This window comes from Labrus bergylta, chromosome 15 (assembly GCF_963930695.1).
Source record: "Labrus bergylta chromosome 15, fLabBer1.1, whole genome shotgun sequence".
Taxonomy (NCBI): domain Eukaryota; kingdom Metazoa; phylum Chordata; class Actinopteri; order Labriformes; family Labridae; genus Labrus; species Labrus bergylta.
Window position 1 is genome coordinate 4,006,710 of NC_089209.1, and position 13,387 is coordinate 4,020,096.

The 13,387-nt window shown below is 39.4% G+C and overlaps 1 long non-coding RNA gene across 2 annotated transcripts; it reads left to right on the top strand.

The window, feature by feature from the left end:
* The first annotated feature begins 5,147 nt into the window (after positions 1-5,147).
* On the top strand, positions 5,148-6,841 carry LOC110003996 (uncharacterized). 2 transcript variants are annotated; one of them, XR_010668773.1, is made up of 4 exons: positions 5,148-5,187; positions 5,919-6,020; positions 6,112-6,140; positions 6,237-6,841. It is a non-coding gene; the product is annotated as an uncharacterized lncRNA (long non-coding RNA). The 2 variants fall into 2 exon arrangements; XR_010668772.1 differs by lacking the exon at positions 5,148-5,187 and having other exon boundaries at positions 5,216-6,020.
* The last annotated feature ends 6,546 nt before the right edge of the window (positions 6,842-13,387 follow it).

A 13,387-nucleotide genomic window follows, 5' to 3' on the forward strand; every position in this document is an offset into this window, starting at 1 on the left:
AGACCCCCCAGGTTGGTCCAGCCGTCCTACGCTTTACATGGAAAGAGAAAAAGAAATCCTTTTCCGACAGCACGGAAGCTGAAAAGTTCATAATGGAACGCTGTGGGGAAGAAACGGTGCGGTGAAAAGATATGACAGGACTGCAGCAACAGGTGGAGAGAATTTTACAGGTATGTTAGGGTGAAAACGGAGCAGGATAGCCTAATGACTGTAGGTGTGCAGCCAGGTATGTCAGGCAGCATAGCACGGACCTTAATGTTGGCCTTTTCTTTTTTTTATTTAATGTTTCTCTTTTTTTTTAGGGAATTTATCCTGCCTGTGTGTTTTTGCCTTCGGGTTAACTTGGCAGGAATGTTTTTGTTTTCCTTAATGGAATGTTTGATTTATTTGGTGTTTGTTTATTGTTCAAGCATGCAGCACTGTCAGTATTTATTACTGTCTACTGAGCAGAGGGACAGAGTACAGCCATTTATTTTTCTATTAAAGGAGTCTCAGTTCAGATATCTTAGCCACTGTATGACAGGTACATTTGCACTTTTGTGCATGAAGTTTAGGATGTGAGGATGGTACATTTAATTTCATGGAACATTAATGGTTGTGGTAGTCCAATCAAAAGGAAAAGGGTTTTAACTTATCTGAAAGGTAAACAAGTTGATGTGGCTTTTGTACAGGAGACACACTTCAAAGATGTTGAAGCGTTGAAATTCAGGAGAGACTGGGTGGGCCAGGTGTTTCACTCGTCATATAACAGCAAGCAAAATGGAGTAATCATTCTAATTAGTAAAAAGTTTAATTTTGTCCTAAAGGGGGAGTTTAAAGATAAGGAAGGGAGGATCATTTGCATAGATGCTCTTATAAATGGGATCAAAGTGGTTCTTTGTAATATTTATGCACCTAATAAGGAAGATCTGGATTTTATCTATGAGCTGAACAAAGTATTGGACACCAAAGAAGGACAAATTATTTTGGGAGGAGATTTTAATCAGGTAGTTGATCCTGTTATAGACAGAAGCAAGTGTCAAATATTGCCTGTATCTGGGGACAGGGCTGCTTTACACATGCTTATGGAGGACTTGGGCCTAGTGGATGTGTGGCGGCTGGTGAATCCAGGTGACAGGGAATATACTTTTTATTCACACCGCCACAAATCACATTCTAGAATCGATTTTTTTCTCCTATCCAAATTTACTATTGACAAGGTAATAGACTGTAAAATTGGTCCTATAGCATTATCTGACCATGCACCTGTCGAAACTCAAATAGAACTAAATGCCGAAACAGGAAAGAGGGGTAGGGGGCGGATGAACATCGCACTTTTGAGTGATGAGGGGTTTAGCAAAGAATTATCTGAGGACCTGACCATGTTTTTTGATCTAAATGTGGGGACAACAGAGAAACTTTCCTCAGTGTGGGAGGCTTCTAAGGCCTACATAAGAGGGAAATTGATTGCACATTCATCCAGAAGGAAAAAGGAAAAAGGAAAATATGGGCCTATTGTCAAAGCTGGAAGCGGAAATGATTAAGTTGGAGAAGTCTCTATCAGAGCATTATACTGATGATTTATACAAGGACTTGTGTAACCTGAAGTTTAAATGAAATAATATATTTAACAAAAAAACAGAATATGCTCTTTTCCAACTACAAACAACTTTTTATGAAGGGGGTGACAAAGCAGGCAAACTACTGGCAAGACAATTAAAACAACAGACTAACAATAACGTAATTCCTGTTGTAAAAAAAGGGGATGTGTTAGTTTCATCGTCTGAAGAAAGAAACGGGGTCTTTAAGCAATGTTATGAAAACATATATACCTCACAGGTAAACCAAGAACAAAACAAATTGGATCAATTCTTTTCAAACATAAAATTGCCTAAACTCTCTCAACAACATGCAGAGTCCTTGGAGGCACCGATTACAGAGGATGAAGTTAAACAAGCCATTGCAACTATGAAAGTGGGGAAGTCTCCAGGCATGGATGGCTTTCCCATTGAATATTACAAAACATTTCTGGATATATTAGCTCCCGTCTTAGCATGAGTGTACTCAGAAGCATTTCATCTCGAATCCTTGCCCAATACGTTTCATGAAACATTAATTTTGCTAATCCCAAAAAAGAATAGGGATGCAGCTGATCCCTCAAACTATAGGCCAATTAGTCGAATCAGTTTGGACTGCAAAATACTCACAAAAATTCTGGCGTTACGATTGGAGAAAGTATTACCTTCTATAATTAATGCTGATCAGGTGGGCTTCATTAAAGGAAGGTCCTCAACTGATAATTTAAGGAGGTTGTTACATTTAATCTGTCTGAATTCTCAGAGTAGAGTCCCCGTTACTGCCATCTCCCTGGACGCCGAAAAGGCATTTGACAGGGTAGAGTGGAAATTCCTAAATACGGCTCTGTTTTCTTTTGGCTTCGGCTCGGTTTTTAAGTCATGGATCAATATAGTTTATAGCTGTCCCAAGGCTGCAGTTATGACAAATGGCATGATTTCCCCCTTTTTCAGTGTCTCCTGAGGTACACGTCAGGGCTGCCCCCTCTCTCCGCTGCTCTTCACAATTTTTTTGGAACCATTGGCAACAATGATCAGAGCAAATCCAAATATTAGAGGAGTGGGGGGAGCTGGAAGGGAACATAAACTGATGCTTTATGCGGACGACATTTTATTATTGATAGGTGACCCTTCTGGCTCTCTGCCACATCTGATGAGTACTATACAACTGTACTCGGAGCTATCTGGATATAAAATGAACTGTAACAAATCTGAGGCTATGTAATACTAACACAATATCTCAATTCAATTTGAAATGGGTTCCAACGGGAATGACGTACCTCGGGATCAAACTCAGTCAGAATCTAGATGAAATGGTTGCTCTAAATTATAATCCTTTATTGGGCAAGATAAAAAACAATTTAGATCAATGGGGAGCATTAAGATTATCTCTCTGGGGCAAGGTGAATGTGGTTAAAATGATTGTAGCTCCTCAGTTTAATTATTTGTCCTCTATGATACCCTTAAAGATTCCAGATTCAATACATAAGCACTATAACAAACTTGTTAACGATTTTTTATGGGATAAGAAGAAACCGAGAATTAAAATGTCCAGGATGTGTATGGACAGGGACAAGGGAGGTTTTGGTTTGCCAGATGTCAAAGTATATAACCTATCTTTTGAAATAATCAAGTTGGTGAAACATTGGGTCAGAGCAGATATAGACCTAGACTGGATAAACATAGAACAGAGCGTAGTCAATCCATACTGCCCCATTACCATTTTATCCCAACAGGTAGAAAATAATTCAAATCCCATAATGTCCTATTCAAGGAGTGTGTGGAGTGCAGTTCATACAACTTTTAAATTACTCTTCACTCTGGAACAACCCTAAATTACGCATCGGAAAGAAAACAGCATACTGGAAGGAGTGGCAATCCAAGGGAATAAACACAATAGGCGATTTATATGAAAAGGGGGTATTAATGTCATATCAGGACCTTCAAAAGAAATACAAACTTACAAATAAAGGAAACTTCTGGAGATATTTACAGATGAGGCACTGTCTTGGTTGCATATGTAAGAATGGAGAGCCGTTACTTAATCACTTGATTCAGTTTTTCAAGTCACCTCAGGTAAATCATAAAGCCTCAGTGTTTTATAAAATGTACAAGAAATCCTCAGGGGATTGCTGCAGTAATCTCAAACTGGTATGGCAGAAGGACTTTGCAACTACCATTGAAGATGATGAGTGGTTAGATATTCTTTCAAATGTGGGCAAAAACATCAGAGAGGCCAGGGGGAAACTTATTCATTACAAAATATTACACAGATTTCATTGGACACCAACTAGATTACATAGGATGGGAATTGCTGATAACAATCAGTGTTGGAAGTGTAAGAACGACCTGGGCACTTATTTACATATGATCTGGGAATGTGCTATGCTGCATCCATTTTGGTGTAGTATTTTGGAGATACTGGGGGATTGGATTGTTGTCACTCTCCCAGTGCACCCAAGGCTTTGCCTCCTTGGTGACAAGTCATTGGTGCCTAATGTTACAAATCCCAAATTTAGCATTTTAAAGGTTGGATTTATCACAGCCGCGAGAATTATACTGCGAAATTGGAAGGACCCCAGGCGCCCCACTGTGAAGGAATGGACTGACGAAATGGTTAAGATCTCTTCATATGAAAACATGTTGGGAAAAATGAATGTTGGTGGTAAGATGACGGAGATATGGGATCTGTTTTGGCAACATGTTAAACTAAGGTCATAGAATGGATCAATGTTGGTGGTTGTACCTCTCTTATGTCTGTGGCATTATTTTGTTATTTTTGTTATCTCATGCTAGGAGATGACTTGCATGCTCTGCCTAAGTGCTCTGTACCTTTTTATTTTTTTATTTTTTTGGTATAAGATGTGCTGCATTGTTTTAAAAAACTGTTAAAAATGAATAAAAACTTAAGTTATAAAAAAGAAAAGATTGTCAAACACTGTGAGAGATTTACACTTTACTAATTAGAGGAAGTTGAGGAATAGTTCTCTTGATGCAGCTCCAGGTTAGACGCTTAAAAGAGAGAGGAGAGAGACATGAGGGTTCAGTTGTTGAATTGTTTTCTTTTGAATGCATAAAAAAGCTCTTTAACTCGATTTAGGGGGGAATATTTTTACAAGAACTTCATTTCATTTTTCCATTCTTGTACCTTAAACACAGTTAGTCTGAGTTTTGTAATAATACTTGTGTGCAGCTCAATGTGTTCAATTTTAAGTGAAATGTAAATGTGTGTCTTTGGAGATGGTTCTAGTGCTCTCACATGGCTTTCCCTTGGACCAGAGGCAAAAAAGAAGGTAGTGGTGAGTGGTGTACCACAGTCTGTAAAGTCATTTCTGACAATTGAAGGAGTGAAGAGAGGAGAATGACAAGGTTTCATGAAGGGGAAAGGGAGGACACAGCATAGATGTGTTTGTCGTTTGAAGGAGATTTTGCTGACTTTGCAAGACCAAACCAGAACCAACAAGACCAACAAGACCACCACCACCAACAACAAGACCACCAACAACAACAACAACAAGACCAACAACAACAACAACAAGACCACCACCACCAACAACAACAACAACAACAAGACCAACAACAACAACAACAAGACCACCACCAACAACAACAACAACTACTGCGGCTGCAGGAGGTAGAGTCTGTTTTCTCCTCTCTTTGTTTGATTCAGATTAAGGACAGAAGTTTGGAGCTAACATGCTGTTGGACACATTGATCCCTATCTGATCTCTTTAGTCCCTCAGTATCTAAACCACCACACTGACAGAAGTGTCTCCCTGTAGTCACAGTGATGGAAAAGAACGACACCTCTGTGCCTTTGAATGTCTTGTTTCACTTTTTTAAAAAAAACCTCCCAGACGGCTCAGCTGACGAGTTTAAAAGTAATATCCACCAAATGACGTCAAATATTTCACATTATGACCCTCCTCTTTAACTCTTTACCATCCTTAACAAGTTCCTTTTTTCTGTGGTTAAGTTGTAACCCTCAAAGTTTCTTCTTTTCTTTCAAAGTAAAAGAGGGTTTATATCCAAAACAGGAAATAAAGTATCCTTAGCTCAAGAAAGTACAAAATAAAAGTGTAAATTTTCTTTTTCTGAAATGCAAAATAATGGAATTTCAAACATGATTGAAATGTGATTAATCCTAATTAACTGCTGAATATCTGGGATTAATCCCAATCAAATTAATTTAATCATTTTACTGCTCTCAATGTTCAATACAGACACGTGTTATCTTTTTTTAATTTATCATATCATCTTAAGAACTCAGATCTATTGTCATTAGAAGACGTTTATGTTTTTTGAAAATACAAAAGTTGTTAGCAAAGTTCAATATTTGATTAACGTCTGGTTCCTGTTCATCAGATTGTACGGGTTCTTCTGTTCTGGACTTGGTCATGTTGGCTCTGCGTGTGGCTGAACTCCTCCTGATTACTGTGATCACTGTTCTTCTCTTCAGAGCTCGAGGTGAGAAACACTCACACCAACTTTTATTCACACCTATCACCACCAACCTTAAAGTCAGAGCTGAAATGTTTCTGTGTGCTTTATTTTTCAGGGAACCAGAGACCACCTGATGACATCACTGTGAGCTGGAAATAAAGCCTCATATGAACTGTCTTCATATAGAAAAGGAACATTTCTTATCTCCATTTTAACTCGTATGTTTTTGTATTTTCACAGGTGTATTATGATGGAGATGAAGGCTCAGTGAACTATGAAAATGATGGAGAACCTTCTGCTTCTGTCAGACTCCACTGATCAACAACTTCCACACAAACATCCACTCAGCAGATACATTAATCCACCGCTTTTAATCATTTCTATATTGTGCAGGTTTGCAGCAGGTAGAGAGACAAACAGAGAGAGAGATCATCACTTGGGTTAATCTTCAGTTTTTGCAAACATGGAAGAAAATATTTTTTTTTATAGAAAGCTTCATTTGTATAAAGTTCTTCATATTTTTGAGTGCCTTTTCACTAGCAAGGACCACGCCACAACAGAATTAATTTAAACATTTAATGTGGATTGTATTGACATGATATATTGACAGATGTATGTGTATGAGAGGGGTGGAGGTGAGAGATGGCCGTCTTCTTTCAGGCTGGTCTGGGAGGTTGATCGGGCGAGCGAGACTCAGAGTGGGGGTTCCGTCTCAGGTATGAATCCACCCGAACTTATTACGGCCCCAGACTGTACCTGAAGTGAGAGAGACGAGGGAGAGGCGTGTGCCGAGTTGGATGGGAAGAAATAAGGAAGGAGGGAAGGGATGAGGAAGGAGGGAAGGGATGAGGAAGGAGGGTTAATTGATGAGGAAGGAGGGAAGGGAGGGTGGGAAGAAGGATCTGAGGCAAACAGGGTGTGGTGAGGTGACCAGGTGTTAAGTAGGCTGTCAGGTAATTGGAGGTGTGGTTTTAGACGTGGTCCTGCTCCCGAACCGAAGTTAATACATTAACTCCATTAAATGTCAGAATAATCAAATTTGAATCACTATGTCAAATTAACTTTCATGTCTTATTGTTGCTTCAATATATTTGATTGAATGTGTATGTTTTACTTAAAGGAGGTCTATTATCCTCACTTTCATGTCAGTCATGTCAGTCTGGGACACCTATTGAGTAGTGTTGTGAGATGTGTAGCTCAAAAACCTTCTTATTTATGTCGGTAAAATCTCTCATATCAGCCTCTGTGTGAAACGGTTCATTTCAGCTGCTGTCTCTTTAAGACCGCCTTCTTTACGTGCCCACATTTCTCTGATTGTCCAGCTTTGCTAAAAACTTCCTGGGGGCAGAACCAATTAGCTGACGGGTGGGCAACTCCTTCATCTTTGCTCCATGCTTTGTTCTAATCTAATGTGTTGGTGGCAAAGTTTTACGACGTCCTTTAAGATCTTGTTCAGAGCAGCAGGAAACCACGTCCGGGGATTACACCAACATCTGTGTATCTTGTGTTTAAAAAACTTTGCAGAGGTTTAGTATGAACATCCAACATGGTAACATTATATGTATGTTTTTAAATATGGATCAGCATCATAGATCTCTTTTTATACTTTTCCATCTTCAGTCTGTAATAATCATGTCTTTATAAAATTATAATAAAATGTCATGCTTAATTATACTGTGTGCTTTTTGTGACTCCATTAAATTACAGAGTTTTTCTGAAAGTGAACATTTTCTCTCCATAGCTTTTACATGACGTGACGGTCACACTCTTATAGAACCGCCCACCTGGCGGGTAAGAAAGGCTCTCTACCACTGAACGCTACTGAGAAGTTATTGATCTCAGTTGCCATCTAAGTGTTTTTATCAGTTTTATTTTGACATTTTTCAAATAAAAGACAGTTGTTTAATGTTATACACTGACCGATGAGGAGACGAGGCTGGGTTTTGCTTCTGCAGAATCTGAATCAGAATCTGAATCTGAGAAACAAACCCAGAGAGGAGGAGATTTGTGGATTAATGCGGTTAGACCCTCCGCGGCGCCTGTGAGGGAAAAAGAAGAACAGACTTCTCCTAATCCTGACAGCAAAGATTGTGTTCACTTGATCTAAATATTGCTGCCTTTAACTCACATTACTGCCCCTGAACACTGAAATTGACAGTTGACAGTCATCACTGATGCTGGAATGATGAAGCATTTCTTGCCCTTGGAAGGGTGCTGAGGTAGATTTGCGTGTCATCGGCGTAGGAATGAAAATCGACATCATGTTGGCGGATTATCCGACCAAGGGTGAGCATGTAGATTGCGAAAAGAAGAGGGCCAAGCACAGACCCTTGGGGCACACCTTTATGACCTGGAACTCAGGAGGAGCTGGAGTTGCTGATGGTGACAATCTGTTACCTGTTAGAGAGGTAGGAGATCGGCCGGAAGTTGTCTGGGTCCTCTGAGTCCAAACCTGGCTTCTTAAAAAGCCTGTGCTGCAGCTCTACAGTGTTTTCTGTACGGTGGCAGCTACTTTCCTGAGAACATTTTGCCATGGCCATGTGACTGAAAGTCATGAATAGATGTCCTTCCTTTATTATTGGGATATCCTCCATTCATCCTCCGTTCTCCTTTCTAAGCAGAGAACTAGAATGTGTCCAAATACAGAGAAATACACCAAATGTGTGCAAGAGGCAAAAAAAGTCAGGCAACTTTGAGAAGTTTTGTATGCACCTGCCTCCTTTATCAAGACTAATATGAGTAGGGTGTGAATAAAACTTATATATTTCACACAGAACAGTGATTATTAGTGTACATACCGTATTGGTCTGAATATAAGACGACCCTGATTATAAGACGACCCCCGTTTTTCAACACTCATATTTAGAAAAAAAAGATTTGCAGACCAGATCTTGTTTTTGTAAAGAACTTTTTTTAAAGAACTTCATTTTATTTGAAAATAACAATATTAAAAACACATTGAATTATACACCTGTTGTATTAATAATTATAATAATAATTAACATACCGTATTTATCGGTATAGGCCTACGGCACTTTTCAAAACAAAGTGTTTCACAAGGGCGAACTATGTACAGTATGATTCAACATTAAAATCGATTAACAATCAAACAATATTATCAACATGTTTTTAACATTTTGAAATAACAGAGGAAATACAGGCAATGTTTTTAACTAAACTACCGCTAAACTAAAACTCTCCAAACTTCTCCTCCGATGTCTCCTCTCTATTCCTCACACACACACATACACACACACACACACACACACACACACACACACACACACACACAGACACACACACACACACAGACAGACACAGACAGACACACACACACACAGACAGACAGACACACACACACACACACACACACACACACACACACACACACACACACACAGACAGACACACACACACACACACACACACACACACACACACACACACACACACACACAGACAGACACACACACACACACACACACACACAGACAGACACAGACAGACACACACACACACAGACAGACAGACACACACACACACACACACACACACACACACACACACACACACACACACACACACACACAGACAGACACACACACACACACACACACACACACACACACACACACACACTCTGCCCCGCTGTGTTCACTCCAAGGGGCAACCTCCGGTCTCGAAAAATGAAGCCTATGCGGAAGTACAAAAAACTGCAGTTCCTCGAGGTTCCACTTGAGGCTGGCTGCAGAAGCGCCGGAAGTGCCATAAGCCCACAGCCAAAAAAGCCCGTTTTTACCACAGGAATCAACATGTTTACAGCCTGGTTCAAAAAACCAGATATATCTGAGAAGTTGACGGCCCCTTCTCCTCACACTGTGGGGGGGGGGGTGAATTTTTTTATAACTCATCGGATTTTATTCTATTAAGGAAAACACTATGCCCATATTTGGTTGTGTCAGATTTGATTGACAGCTCTGCGCGGTCAGCAGGTCAGGAGGTCAGTAGGTCAGGAGGCTAACAGCTTGATCCGTCTGATTTCTCCTCTTTCTTACTTCATTTGGAGAGTTTGTTTAACACATATCTGACAACATACACGGCTTGCTGTGCGGTTAACAGACCATCCAACAAGTTGATGCTTCAGTTTTCTTCTGTAAGTGATATAGTAGTGTTATATTTACTGCTTTCTCGTGTTTATATTTACGGACCTAGCTTGTTTAGCGTTAGCTTGTAAACCAGTCGGCTAACTGTGTAGCTCATTATTTACGGTCAATGGTTTAGAAATGTTTGTTGTTAAGATGTTGAAAATGAGTTTGTGTGATGTTAGAAGCTAAAGGTTCACCTCAGTTGTTATCTGACGTTATGATGAATGTTATACTCCACGTAAATGTTGACATTAAAAAACAAACTTTGTGTAGTAATTATCCGTCAGTAACATAAACTGAACTGAACCTAATGTGCTGTGTAGGTTATAGAGGATGACATTAAAGTTACATGGTTGATGTAGTGTCTTAAGATTTGAGCAAACTGTTAACAAATAAAAAAAGAAAACTATATTAATAACCATATTAATTTTCACTGAACTCATACACAGAATATAGCTGTAGAAATATAAAATATAAATAACATATGGAATGAAAATAAGATATAAAGCACATAGATATAAAGTATAATAAATAGTTTGAAGAGTACAGCCATGTACTGAGCTCATGTTAATAATAAATGAGTTACTGTATGTTCTGTACTAAAGCACAGAGAGTTGTGACCTGTTAATGATTTAAATAATTCAGGTTATATTTGTTTCATGTTAAGATGAAGTACTATCCACAATAAACTGCTTAATTTATCCTCACAAAATCTGAGACCATTTGATGTAGAATATCATTGTGTGAGTGAGAGAGCTGAAAACAGCACGATTACAATAATGTTTATCTTCTTAACTTTGAATAGATGTTGATTACCTGAATACTGTACCTTTGTTGTCTGGGTAGTACACTGTTGAATTTATAAATGTACTCTTACACACAGATGAATACAGAAAAATAGATGAGAACAAAAAAATGATTTAATGAATAACTGATATTTTCTCTCTTTCTTTGTCATCCTGAAGACCCCTCACTAAAAGTCCATGTTCTCCTGGATCCATGTCACATGCTCGAGCTTCTTCAGAATGACTTTTCAACAGTCAAAGTTCTGCTGAGAGAAGATGGCCAGCAGATAAGACAGCAGTACATGAAGGAGCTCCACAGGCTTCAGGAGGAGGAGGACGGTTTGCACCTTGGAAGACTGTATTCATGCTGTTCAAGATCTCCTCCAAACAACTTGCAATCAAACCATTTTCTTCCCATTTTAAAACCCTTTGTCCAGTTTAGATGGGAGAAGTTGATATTATGTGATATTGATCTGATAAGACTACGATAAGACTACTAAATCATTTTTAACTGTTTTTATTCACAAGTTATTGATCTTATTTACTCTCCATGTATCTTGATTTAAAAATGGGGCTGTGTTTAAGATCATATTTTTGCAATGACTCTGTTCCATCCCACTTTCAGAAATGAACTACATTAGTATTTGGTAAAAAAAAATGTTGAAAGAATAAGAAGTTGTGTAAAAGTAGACTTCCTTCCCTTAGCTATTGAGTTGAGCATTAATGCACATTTTAGTCTTGTCCTTTTAAAATCTGAAATGTATACTCATAAGTAGACATAAAGGAGTGCATTTATATAGAAATATTTATTCAATCTGAAAAACAACATTAAAAAAAGTCTGTTTTTACAGCAGAGATGAACATGTTTACAGCTTGGTACAAAACAAACAAATAGGTGTGATTAGCTCATGTCTCGATGGACACACTGTACGGGGGGGGTGAATGTTTTGATGACTCATCAGTTTTGATTTGATGAAGGATAAGAGTTATTCACAATAAGGCGTGTAGCTGACCAGCTTGACAGGCGGGCACGGTGTAACGGTTTGTCAAGAGGTTTAAAACCCGCCTTAGCTCTCAGTCTGTGGGTGACATCACTCAGGCCATCCGGGGGAGACCTCCCTCGCAGCGAGCTGTTGAAGAGAAGCAACTGAAGTCCACCCCAGAAGAACCAACAAATACAGATGTTGTTGAGGCTCAGATTTCTTCCTCTGTCTCTGCAGCTCTCTGGGCAGCTGAATGGGCGGAGTTAAGTCCCGCCGGTCCCGCCTTACTGCTGTCGTTAGGTTGATCCGAAGTTCGTCCAGTAATATTTACAGTCTATGGTTCACTCTCGCTCTCATCGCTCCCCAATATTAAAAACACATTGAATTAAACACCTGTTGTTGTAATAATGATAACAATAATAAACGTAGGCCTATTTATCGTTATATGCTACGGCACTTTTCAAAACTAAGTTTTTCACGAGGTCAAAATATGTACAGTATGATTCAACATTAAAATCAAGCAATATTATCAACATTTTTAAATAAGAGAGAAAATACAGGCCACATCTTTAATTAAATTAAACTAAAACTCTCCAAACTTCTCCTCCGATGTCTCCTATTCCTCACACACATCCTCCGCCCCGCTGTGTTCTCTCTCACTGTCATCACTCCCCTGCTCCTCCCAGAGCGCGTCATGTGTGTTGACATTTAAAGGGACAGGCGAACAATTCGAGCTGCGCTCTGAATACTAGACCCCGAATATAAGACGACCCGACTTTTTCAGACCTATTTCGATGGGGAAAAAGGACCAATACGGTTTTTCACAGAGGAGTTAGAGTGATAGAGCAGGAGAGGCTTAAATACTGCGGGAAAATGGATTTGTTGTTGGGATAAATTTGGAGAAGTGAGGTCCATCAGGATAACAGTAGAGATGGGATTGTCATTGTTGAATGTCTGTCTAAACGCCATAAGAGAAAAAACACTGAAAATGTGTGTCTTTGGAGATGGTTCTAGTGCTCTCACATGGCTTTCCCTTGGCCGAACGTTTAGTTCTGCTCGCGATCGTACTGAGAACAGCCGGTGGTGAATAATAAACTAATGAGCTGAGAATTTAGTTGGATAAAGCTACAGTTTGCAAACTGAAAGCTGCTAAAACAATCACATTTATTTTCCCCGACCGTTCTGTTCAGTACGTTCAGTACAAGAAGAGGAAGAGAGTGACTCGGAGGCGGAGCTCTCCCTCTCAGTCAGTCAGTGATTGATGTCGGAGCGCTCGTTCAGTTCGTTCAGTGAACGAAACACTGACTGAACGTGAACGAGCGAGACTGTGAGTCACCAGCCTCAGTCACACACACACACACACACACACACACACACACACACACACACACACACAGTACTGACTGAAACACGATGGTTAGTAGATGTTAAAACAGTCAGCTGAGTTAAATTAAGTTGGATATAAAAGCCGTTTGTAA